This window comes from Miniopterus schreibersii, assembly GCF_964146895.1.
Source record: "Miniopterus schreibersii genome assembly, chromosome: 12".
In the NCBI taxonomy this organism is placed as follows: Eukaryota; Metazoa; Chordata; class Mammalia; order Chiroptera; family Miniopteridae; genus Miniopterus; species Miniopterus schreibersii.
Genome location: NC_138112.1, coordinates 13,380,725 through 13,393,724, shown reverse-complemented (window position 1 = coordinate 13,393,724; position 13,000 = coordinate 13,380,725).

The following is a 13,000-nucleotide window of genomic DNA, read 5'->3' as shown; positions in this document are numbered from 1 at the left end:
CACCTGAGAAGGCTTCTCGTGGCCTCTTCCCTGCCATGCCCAGGATCCTAGAGATCACTTTCTGAAGGAAGTCTTCCCTTTTTTACCCATTCACCCCGCCTCCACTTCCAGGCCCTCTTTAATGCACGTTTACGAAGTAAAAGGATGCTCGGCGAAGTTCCAAGTTCAGACAGCTAATAATTTTTAGTATAAGTCTGCCCCCTGCAATATTTGGCAGCGTGCTTTTTTTCCTCTGTCAAACCTACTCCAGCATGTTCCCATCACTCAGGACCTTCCCCCTGACAGCTTTGTCCCATGTCCCACATGCGTGGGTCTTTCTTGTTCACTGTTGAAATTTTTTTGGCCTAGCACAGCACCTAGAATATGATGGACACGCAAAAGAGATGTGGGAGATAGATAATGGAATAGCCTGGGTGAATGGTGAATCTTTGGTGGACATTCCTGGAGGAACTCTCTTCCATCAGTTAGGAAGTACGTATGAAATATGCTCTGTGAAAGGTAATGATCAGTGTAATCTTTCAGGTGTTTACATAAGACTTTGTGAATGAAGCATGTCTATCTTTTTGCCTAGATAGAACAACAACAACAAAAAACCCTTTTCTTGGAAAAACATGAGCACGTGCATTTTATAGTTTTCGTTTTTGTGTCTTGTGGATGGTTTGGGGGTGAGTATGGCCAGATGGCAAGAGAATGATCTATCCCCGTATGACCAGACACTTTCTGTCCCCTTTCAGAGTCCTTTCACCACCTGAATCTATTTATATGCTTCAGTAACAGGGATATGAGCAGCAGTTCAGAACCTTCTGCTTTCATATTGTGAACTCTTGAAGCTTTGTCCAGTTAACCTCAGTCTCCTTGCTGTTTGCAAGACCTTTTCCAGATAGCCTCACTTTTTTTCCTCGGCTACATCTTGTCTGAGTGGATGTGCACCATCAAGAGAGAGTGAAGGTAATCCAAAATGCCTAATATTAGTACCCCATTACCAACCTGATCATCTGTTTATTGATTTGGTTGGTGTTAATACTAATATCAGGCTAGAGATTTCACCCACACTTATTGTAGAACTAACCTGTCCCACTGCAGTTGCCACTAGATGAGCCCTTGAAATGTTGCTAATAAACCAAATAACTGAATTTTAATTGTATTTAATTTTAATTGAAAAAACTGATATTCAGCCTAGCAGTATTGCTCAGTGGTTGAGCATTGACCCATGAACCAAGAAGTCCCGGGTTCAATTTCCTGTCAGGGTACATGCCTGTGTTTAGGGCTCAATCCCCAGATGAGGGCTTGCAGAAGGCAGCCGATGGATGTTTCTCTCTTTTTCATCAATGTTTCTCTCTCTTCCTCTCCCTTCCTCACTCTCTAAAATCAATAAAAAACATTTTTTTAAAAACAAAGAAACATATTCAATTCAGTGACTAGATAACTTCTAAGTATTTTTGGAAAACTTGAGTTATGTGAATTTACTTTTTCAACTAAATTTTTTGAAATTCAAATATAGATGGAGTATTTCTGATAAATTAGCATCTGAATTGAGATATAAGTGTAAAATATGCACAGGATTTAGAGATTTATTATAAAAGTATAGATAATTTTTATATTATAAATTGAAATTATATTGCATAATTGGGTTAAAGTTATTAAAATTAATTTTACCTGTTTTTTTTTCTTTTTAAAATGAGGCTAACAGGAAATTTAAACTTATACATGTGTATGTTTAAATTACAGTTTATTTAAAATATAATTTGTATTATATTTTAAAACTATACAAAATGTAGGTTGTATTATATTTCTGTTAGACTGTTCTGTTCTAGACTGTGCCTGGCCACAGCTTATTAGAAGTCTTAAAATGAGAATATAATAGTTCACTAAAATATTTCTATATCATTACTTTTTATTTAACCAAAGGGAAAGAAAAAAATTAATTTTCCCATCTTTTCTCCAAACTCAATTTAGTTAAGAGTAAAACAATCCAATGAACACATTATAACATCTTATATAGCAGCAATTACACTTAACTGCATCATGCTGTTTTCAATGCCCATTTTTGCTTTTGCACATGCTTTTTCCCCCTTCCTTTGACATGCCCTGCTTCTCCCTTGTGTTGTCCTTGTGACATACTCTTATCTCCTTCAAAACCTGCTCTTCCCAAGCAACCTTAGAACAGATTTTCCTTTTTTTAATGAATTTTATGCCTACCACATATCCTATTGAGACATCATTCTCTATTGCCAGTACCTTTTACCTTTTTATCTCTAGCACCCAGCACATTACCTGGCACTTAGGGTGGCAAAAATAATCTGATGAGTTGAACTAAACACTGACAAGATAGAACTCACTCTGTTTTGTTCTCTGTGGTATTCCACCAAATTGTTTGCAACTCTCATCATCAGGTCAATTATAATGGTTTGTAAAATGACATTGAAAGCTTTTTACAAGCAAATTTCATGTTTCTAAAGAATTTACATTGAATGAAAAGCCAGTAGGGTTCCTATAGACATTGTTGCAATTATTTTTCTTTAGACTTCATTTTTCTTATAACTAGGGAAAATAGGAAATGTTAGAACATGAGCTATTTAGAAATGGCAATCATTATAGCAAGAAGTAGCATTGGTAGATTTTATTTTTATTTTATTTTATTTTATTTTTTAAACATATGTCTTTATTGATTTCAGAGAGAGGAAAGGAGAGAGAGAGAGAAACGTAAATGATGAAAGTCATTAATGGGTTGCCTCCTGCACACCCCCTACTGGGGATCAAGCCTGCAACCCTGGCATGTGCCCCGACCAGGAATCAAACTGCCATCTCCTGGATCATACGTTGATGCTCAACCACTGAGCCATGCCAGCTCAGCACATTAGTAGATTTTAGTTTCAAAGGTCTGTCTGGTATCAGTCTTGAGAAGTCAAATGGTCCAGGCATTCCAACCAGAATCAGCTGTGGTTAGGCTGCCATTTTTGTTTATGGTGGAAGATTTGGTTTCTTCTGGGATAGCCTATGAAATAGTATGGGCCAGTGGTTATTAGGAGGATCATTAACAATATTTTTTCAAAAAAATGATCCTGTTCTTCATTTCAGTTCCTATAAATGAAGTTGCCCATGGAAGAAATAGATCAATTGTAAATCTATTGAGCTTTGGAGCGGGTGCCCTGGTGACTTCCTATTTGAAGCTCATTTTTAAAATCACTTTTGGTATATATGCATATTTTTGTTTCTCTCTCCTGTTTGTCAGTCAAAGAGGCCTCTTGATAAATAACAATATTTGCAGTTTTGTAGGATGATCACCTGTTTTCTTTGAGTCCCCTGCAGAATGAGTGATACACACACACACACACACACACACACACACACACACACAAAATGGTCATTATTCTAAGTCATCCCATCCTAAATACATCATGCATACTTAATGAAAACTCATCTACCCTTTTTGCATGATGTGTCAGGAAAACATGCATACATTTCATTTTTGTAGTAAAAATTAATCGTACTGTCTTCTCAATTTGAGAAATTACTGTGACTTTTTGTAACCTCTTGGTTGTTTATGTATGTGCATTCTCAAGTTCCTTTTATAAGAATTGTACAGATATTTGGAATTAGGAGCTTTTCATTTAGTGGCCAGATCTCTTTCTTCTACTCATTTTAAAAAATATTGAATATTATCCTGTGTCAAGTATTGAAGGGCTTCATATACATTAATCTATTTAACTATTATAATAACCCTATGTAGGAAGTCACAAATATTCCTCACATTTTTAGATGAAGAAACTGAGGCAAAATGATAAGTTTTTTTCCAAGGTTGCACAGTTAGTAAGTAGCAGAGCTGGAGTTTAAACCCAGATAGCCTGTACACTTAAACCCCACCATGTACTACCACTTAAGATGGACATGATTGCTACCTGCAAGATCACTTTAAAGGTGGCCAAAACATGTGAAGAGGTTTTCCTGGAGTAGGTGAACAACAAAACTTCCTCCACAAAACACTGTCTTTTTCCTAACATTTGCTGGACTGTGTTGTAAGCTCCTCAAAGGCAGGCAGGGATCATGTCACTTGTCTTTCTTTTATCCCCAGCACCTAGCACAAACCTTGCATTTACTCTTGATTCCCAAATAAATTTAGATTTTGGCTTGTGGAATAGGCAATGGTTATGTAATTCCTTTGAACCAGTAGCCTTAGTCACTGAATCTGCCTAGTTAGCAGTTGATGGAAAGCTTTTCTGTACTAGATTGTCCATTGCTTTCACTTCACCTCATCAGTAATCACTAATCTCTATGGAATAACTTTTAAACACCACAGCCTGTTTTGTCCATGGGCAAAGCTCTTGATGTTTTTTCTATTCAGATTTTTTTTTTTTGTGGGGAGTAATAGTGTCTGTGATCAACATACATGAACAGTTACATGAATGTAAATGGGATCCTGAATTAGTCTAGAAAACTTGCCTTTGGTTGCTTAATTCATTTAAATTCTTTAGAGACAGGAGCTGTGATTCCTGGAAAGACTTTTTTGGTTGTTCAGAACCAAAAGTACCAATAGAAGCAAGAGAAAAGGCAAAGGGGTCACAGAAAAAGTGGGGAGAAAAGCATTTCACAAGATCTAGAAACAGATCATACCTCAAGCTTTAACCTACAAATACTGCCTTTCTACCATTTAACACATTACACCATACATATGTATATATGAGTCCAAATAGAAAAATACAGATTGAACAAGGTAGTTAAAAATTACAGATAGTTAACAAGATAATATGGGGGATCATGGTAATTAATCATTTGTCAAAATAATTTCTAACCCTAAGAAGATAAGTCAAAAGACTATTTTATTATTATACTTTGATTTTTAATCTGTATCTTCATTTCTTTCTCAGGATATTGTTTAATCTCCATTTCAAAGAAGACAAAGCAGGTCGAAAGTGGTCTGTCACTTGTCTAGGCACTAATTTGTGGTCAGCCTGAGACCATGACACTAGTCTGTGAGCTTCTGCTCTGAGTTCTCTCTACCAAGTAGCATATTCTTCTACATCACGTCACTTTGTTTCTTGAAAACTTCATGACTTGAGAAACAAAAGATAAAAAACATAAGACAAAATAGACCCACATTGTGTCCTTTCCAAATTCCTCCCATTCCCATAAGTCCTTGCTCAGAAATGTAATAACCACTGCACTGGGTAAATGCTTACTATGTACTAGACACTATTAAGTACTTTGCATATGTTATCTCTTTAAAGGGTTTATAGCTAGGGAAACTGAGGTGTGGAATTGAGGATATGTCATTGTCTGAAAAAGGAAAATGAAGCTCAGAAGAGTTAGGAGGCTCACTCAAGATCACACAGCAAGGAAGCAGCAGAGCTAAAGTATCTCCTGATCCCAGCCCCATGCATCACCCAACCATTATGAAGACTTTCTCTCTGAGCTATCCATACTTTTCCTAAATTACTATAGAGCTGCATAAACTTTTAGAAATCAGTGGTAACTTACATAGCTGTTGATAATTCCAAATAAGTTGATAATATATCAATAACCCGTATAGCATAAGCATATAAAACATTCCTCTCAGAAATGTTGGCTCTATCTCCTTTTAGATCCCTCTGTCTACATTTCCATATTTTTTAATTCTTCTTATACTACCCCTACTTCTATATCATCACTCACTTTCCTTTTTAATATCCCTCCTTCACTGCATTCTCACTACTCTCTTCCGATTCTTCTTCTAAATATCTTCCTATTTTTCTCCATTAACCCAAAAGGTATAGCTGAAGTATGTTTCTACTGTTACATATAATGATTTAATAATAATGTAATAATATTTCTGGTTTCTAATAATAAGTTTAAAAGTAGGAGAATAGATCATAATAATATTTTCTTAAACACAAAAAGCTCCTCAAAATCCCAAGTAATTCCTTTACTAATTTTTGAGGCTCTTAATTGCCATTATTTGACTTTATTTCTCCTGAAAAGAAACAAAAAAGATTCTTCTTTATTCATTAATGTTTGATGCTAATCTCAATATGCCATAAATTAAAACCATTTTTATACACATTTAAAAGGCTGATTGTTAATAACAGAAGAATTGCTTTACTTTGGTTCTACTTTGCGTTTTCTATATTTTTCTAATTTTTAAGCATGTCTTTCAGTTTGATTAAAGTGAAGCAAAGTGTGTCTTATCTATGTCCTAGTTCTAGAAAACATTCTCGGACATCTTGTGTTTTAATAGTACTGGCCCTCCTTTCTCAGGGGATTGAAAGGGGCTTTATTTTAATAGAACTTGGAAATGGTGTCAGAATCCAAGGTTTCATTACTATAGCAACAGAGAATGGAAAGGCTAATGTCAAACACATTCAGTGTTGCCATAGTGACAGCTGCTTTACCAGTTATGTTTACTATTCCATTCTGGTCAGTTTTTAAAATATGCTCGTCTACATGAATGTTCAAAAAGGGGAGGAAACATTCAAAATCATTTAAGAAAGAGAGAAGCCCTTTGAGAGATGAAAGCAATTTGTTTCACTGTCTATTATTTAATAAGAAACTCACAGAGTTCACAAAAAGGCTATAAGGGAAATAGAAATTCTCATTTCTGTTCAAAAGAGTATTCTTCCTATTTGCAGTCAGGGAAATTGAAGCATGAAGTTTAAGGCATGTCTGTATTGTCATTTCATGCTATTTCAAACCATTTTTTCTGAGCTTCTGAAAATAGGGAATTCTGCCACTTGGAAATGGAAAACTTTCTTCTTTTTAAGCAGTAACACTTGAGGGCACATGGCTGCCAGAGAACTGAGCCCTAGATAAAATCATTTATTTCCCTTTCAGCAGCCTCCTCCCCTTGCTGATAAAACATTCTCATTGTAGTAATTCATCAGGGCCCTCCCCTTCCCCAATTTAAGGAGTGCCCTTGATTTGTACCTTTCCCTTCCTCTTCCCTTAATTATTCCCACAAGACAAAAGCTGGGGAGGACAGGGGCCATGCTCACTTTCACACTGCAAATGCAGTTCCTAGCACAGTGCCTGGCTCATAGTAGGACATATAAATATTAATTGAATGAATGAGCTTCCATCAAATGATGTCCTTTGTTTTAGCCTTTCTAAGACTCTACTAGATGGCTCAAAACCAAATTCAAAGTAGCGTGTGAATAGGCAGCCATGGCCTAATGGGTCACTTTTCTCATAGTACAGTCTGCTTTAGAAATGACTGGCATTTATAAGGTCATTTGGAAGGTGGTTGTTGGAAAGTCAAGATGCAATTATTCTACAGAAGCAATGTGTTAAGTGGTAGTTTCTGACCAGCAAAAATGCATGTAATACCAATAGTACCTGAGCTGTAAAAATAATAGTACCGCTTTCATAATTTCTAGTCTCTTTCATAAAATAATTCCAATTATTCAAAATTACCTTCCATTTTATTTTAGGATTTCAGGAGCTTACCTCCATCAGGCAATAATGGTAGTTCTGGCAACAGAAAACATTCTTAGGTACCAATAATGTGCTAGCTAACTATGTTTCCATAGTAGGCAGGATAATGTTTCCTGAAAGATGTCCACATCCTAATTCCCAGAACATATGAATATATTCATGTTATCTTACAAGGTAGAATGGACTTTCCATATGTAATTAAGGATCTTGAGATGGGGAAATTGTTCTGGATTATCATTGTGGGCTCAATTTAATTACAAGGGTGCTTGTAAGTGAAAGAGAGAGGAGGAGAGTGTGAGAAGACTAGACCACCATTGTTGGCTTTGAAGACGGAGTAGGGGAACCATGAACCAAGGAAGCAAGCAGGCTCTAGAAGCTGGAAAGTACAAGGAAGTGAATTTTAACACAGTGACTCCAATTTTGGAATTTTGACCTCAAGAACTATCAGAGAATAAATCTGTATTGTTTTAAGCCACCAATTTTGTATTAATTTGTTACAGCAGCTGTAGGAAACTAATGCAACTTGTACATCTATGTAAAGGAATTGAGCTCTCAAAGAGCAATGGTTCTGATTTTGATTTTGCTGACTTCCATGTAAAACTTTCCCCTCAGCCACTATAGCTATCCTCACTTTCTAGTGAGCAAAAGAACTTAATCTTATCAAAAATGTACAAAGTATGCCCGGCCAGGCGTGGCTCAGCGGTTGAGCGTCAACCTGGGATCCAGGCGATCGAGGTTCAATTCCTGGTCAGGGCACATGCCCCGGTTGCAGGCTCGATCAATGACTCTCTCATCATTGATGTTTCTGTCTCTCCCTCTCCCTCTCCTTTCCTCTCTCTGAAATCAATAAAGATATATTTTTTTTAAATTAAAAAATAAATAAAAATGTACAAAGTAACAATATGAATGAGAAACAGCAATCATTAAAGACAAAAAAAAGCAAAAGTAGAAATTTTATAAGTATATTTAATAAGTTAATAGCAATCAAAAACCACAACAGAGATGACTTAATAATAATTTTCCTACTAGAAAATTTTGTGGATTCCAATGACTGCATACACCTGTACACAAAAAGAAAGTTGGTAGTATTGATAAGCATTATGTGAAATCTCAACTCATGAAGTGCTAGTTTTAGTTTATGAGCATCAAATTTTATTAATCCTTAATAACTTACTAGGTAGATTACTCTGAATTAGCCCTTATGTATATGAAAAAGTTAAGCCTTTGAAATGGACCCCTAGGAGCCAAAAAAACAGCCCTTGGTTTTGAAACACCTCTAGGACAAAGTAGGAGACTAAACTTTGAGAAACAGTGCATAATCATTCTTCCTGCAAGTTTTGTATATTGAATTGGAGAGGAAATGCCTATATTGTGCATGAGATGAACTGTGAAGAGGGGTTGAAGGGAGGTGAAAGGACAGAATTTGAAATTTTGATTCCCAAGAGCTGACCCCATTCATTATGTAGGTCATTATAAATTGATTCTTTTTCTTGGAACTCTTTGTTTTGAACTTTTGTTTTTCATTCATCTATAAATATATCAAAATGTATCTCTAGAAGATATAGAATACAATATTATAACAATTTACATGATGAACAATTGGTACAATCTAATCTAGGTATTAGAGTTACCCTGCCAGATAAAAAGTGTGGTTGGGATGTTGCATTTTTTAAAAGCTCCATGGGAACTGATAATAGATGTTCCAAATATTAAGATGGGAGCCATGGAACCACAGGAGTGAAAAGTTATCTACGGGTGATCTAGTTCAAATATTTGAATGTTTTAATCCAATCTCCCCAGCACCACTGGGAATTTTCTACCTAAATTTCCCTATTTCTACCTAAATTTCCTCATTTCCTTTAATTCTCATAACAGTATTTCAAAGCATCATCACACTTTGGTCCTTTAGAATATTTCTAGTGTTCTCCTTTAAAATGTAATACGCAATAACCTGGATACGAAATGGGATCTCCCCATAGCAGAATAATCGAATCATCATTTTTCATATTCTACTAATGAATTCTAAGATTACATCAATACATTGTTTATCTTTTTTGATTGCCACATTTGTTCATTCAACAAAAATTTATTAAGGTTCTACTATGAGGACAAAACAAACAAAAATCCTTGCTGTCACTGGAGTATATATTTCTTGACCTATATCACTGACATATAAATGTGTGGTCCTACATTTATTTTGAAATCTACTCAGCCAGGTTCTTGTCAGCTTTGTCACTTACCATGTGTAAGGATGCCCATTCTTTCAAAATAAACATCTTTAAATGAAAATATTTTATCCACTTTTTACACTTGTCATTTAACTCAAAATTATTAACTGTCTATTTCCTTTCCTTCCTGAAAACAGTAACATCAAATGAAAGTCTGCAGAACTTCAGTGAGCTATTTTAGAAAACAAACCAACAACAAAACAAAAGACACAACCTCAGCACGTTGAGAACAATGAGAAGAAATGAGGCACAAATACAAGCCCTAAGCATTGCTTCGTGCTTAGTTGCCAAAACAACCACAGCAGCCACTACCGAGGACCATTATTAGGAAGCACGTCACCCAGCCCGGTCTGTGTTGGCCATTTGATTACACTTGTTTCCATTCATGCATGTGGACTTCAGACATTATTTTAAATTATGTCATAAAGAAAGCCAAACATGATTTTTGTTTTCTGCAGAAAACAAAATGGTTTTGCGGCATCACTGACTAAAGTAATAACTGTTATTTCAAGGCACTTTTTAAAAGCGTGAGGCCCTACATTTGCTAAGAAAAAAATGACACCTAAGGTCATTTGATTCAACATAAACTAATCCACAGGGGGTTTCACAGCTAAGCAAGGAAGGGCCGGCCCTGCCCTGTTCAACATTCTAATGTTGTTGTTTTCCCCTCTCCTCAAATCTAATCTTTTGATTTTCTTTCTTCAGTTCTTTTTTTCAACTCTTATATCCCATCTCCTCTGTGTTCTGGTTCTCAACACCTTTTTCCTATAGAAGGGAATGGTTCCCAAATAATCGCCCTGCGCCAAACCACCCTGTTCACTGCCCCCGAGATTCTCATGAGAAGCATGCTTGTTCCTCTGCCTCTCACCGCGCTTCCTACTGTTTTTTTCCATAACAGCATCTCATTTACAACTCCTGAGTCTTTACAAGGTAATTTTCATTTCCTTTTCTTACCACTAACTAAGCTCTTTTCCCCTTCCTGTTCCTTTATCTGGGATTTTATACATGTGGGGATTTAGGCTGTACTACGTTCTAATGAATGCGTGGGTCCCTGTCTCTTCGGCAGGAAGGGGGATTATACTGTCTTGGCAAGCGTTGAAAGTTGGTGAGAGGAGTGGACAACACAGTAGAGTCTGGTTGACAGAAATAAAACAACTCATGAACATTATAGGAGGAGAGGTTTAAGTGAGAAAGGATGAAGGGACAGCAGGCAGAGTTGGAAGTCTGGTGAGCAGTGCGCCGGACCTGGTTAGACAAATGGGTGCAGGCATCACAGCAACACAAGGATTTATAGTAGAGGCTGTGTAAAAACAGGATTGGGGCCGTTTCTCTAACCATAATTAAATCAGCTTGGTTAGGAAAAGCAGTACAAGATACTCTACAAACCGTGGTTGGAAGAAATTGAATGGCATATGTGTTAGCCATTAGTATGCAAGTTTTAAATCATATGCATTTATTAATTCACTTTGGTTGTTCCTATAGAGCCATTTGGTGTGGTGGAGATATCACTGGATATATATTAAAAGAGATTTGAGTTTGTGGAAGATGTATTTTCCAACAATGGCCACAGCGGCATCTCCCATCCCCCGCGATCTTCTGCGATGTGGCCTTGCCCCTTGCCCATTAAGAGAAGGAGCCTATTTCCCCTCCTTCTTGGATCTGGGCAGGTCCTGTGGCTACCCTGACAAAAAACAAATGAAAAAAACAATGACGACAACAAAGCCAGAATCATATTATGCTAGATCCAGACATAGCCCTTAACTGGCTCGGTAGCTTCCATTTCTGCCTTTTGCAAAGCAACCACCACCCTGATGCTAGCAAGCATGTGAGAAGTCCACAGGCTGTGGAGAGGTCCCGGAGGTAAAATGTGACGTGGAGATGGACAGACACCAAGAGGCTCTGACATGGCAGACGTGGGGGAAGAAACAAGCCATCTTGGAAGTTGAATACTTACCCTCTACCCCAGCTGATGCTTTATGGATCAGAAACAACCCCAAAATCCAAACCATTCTGGAATTTCTGATCCACAAAAGTGGGGGAGGGGGAGAGATGGTGGTTCTATACCACTAAATTTTGATGCGTATTGTTACATAGCAATAGATAACCAAAATAGGGTTCTTGTTCCATTTCTGTCATTTAGTAATCCAGTGACAAAAGTTCTTCATTAGCCTCTGTGAGATGCTGACACTCGTCTTTGGCTATTTACCTCATGTACTTGATGTGATGTTCAAAGAAGGTAAACAGGTGAAAGTGGTGTGGAGGCAAGGTATTATTAATGGACCTTGAAAATACCTATGTGTGTATAATACTTATTTCTGTGTCTACATGTTATGTATGTTTTCATTACTTCATGGTTGGTCTTTCCAATTACCAGCATAGATACTTGAGATTAGGGCACTCTATTCCTTTTGCAGCCTTTGTGGTAGCTTTCAATTTATGGGGAATGTCTTTTTATTAAACATAGAAATTACCCTATTATGTTATTTTAATAACAATCTTTCAATTACTAGCATTTTTCCTTGAAAATATATTTTACATTTTAGTCCAATATGATTAGAATGCACCCCTACATTATTTAAGTCATTGAAATGATTTTCCAATCATTTGAATGAATCACAAAGCCTTAAAGGAATTCTATGGCTTATCATTTCATGACTAAGGTAATTTGAAAGAGAAAATAAAAATCAATTGTTCTTCTCTAAATAATAGAAAAGCAAAGGAGAAATCAAGAAAGCAGTAAAATTGTATTGGCTGTTTGTTTTTATTTCCAGAGAGCAAGCATATTTTTAATTTACAGTCAGCTGAGTGGCTCTTAATCTGCAGAGCTGATCGATAATGCAGTTCAATTATTCTCAAACTTTGAGGTATTCTAGTTAATGAAAGAAGGGCTCACTTTTCAATAATAATTCCCATGAATAATAACCTTATAATGTTGAACAAAGGCTACATTTCTTCTAGTAATAAAGTAGAAAAACATTGACCAAATAGTTTCAAAACTGTGCTACTTCCGACTATGGTTTCCTGGAATTATGCGTTCTTTTCAATTTAATAATCTGGTTAATAAAAAACTTCATAGGCAGTGTGGTTTCAAGAAAATAGTTCTAGGTTCCATCCTGAGCTGATCTCCTTACTAGTTACGTGTCTTCAGGCAACGTATATAACCATCTAGACCTCAGTCTATTCATCTCAACTCATAAAATGGAGATTATTATATCTATGCAATTGGGGTGATGATGGTTAAAAAGAAATGCGTGTAAAGCACCTATTATTGTGCTTTACATCTCAGAGCTTTAATGGAGCGTGTTGTTTTGATATCTACCTTGGAGGCAGGAGTGGCCATTTCGCTGCCTGTATCACCATTATCAGCC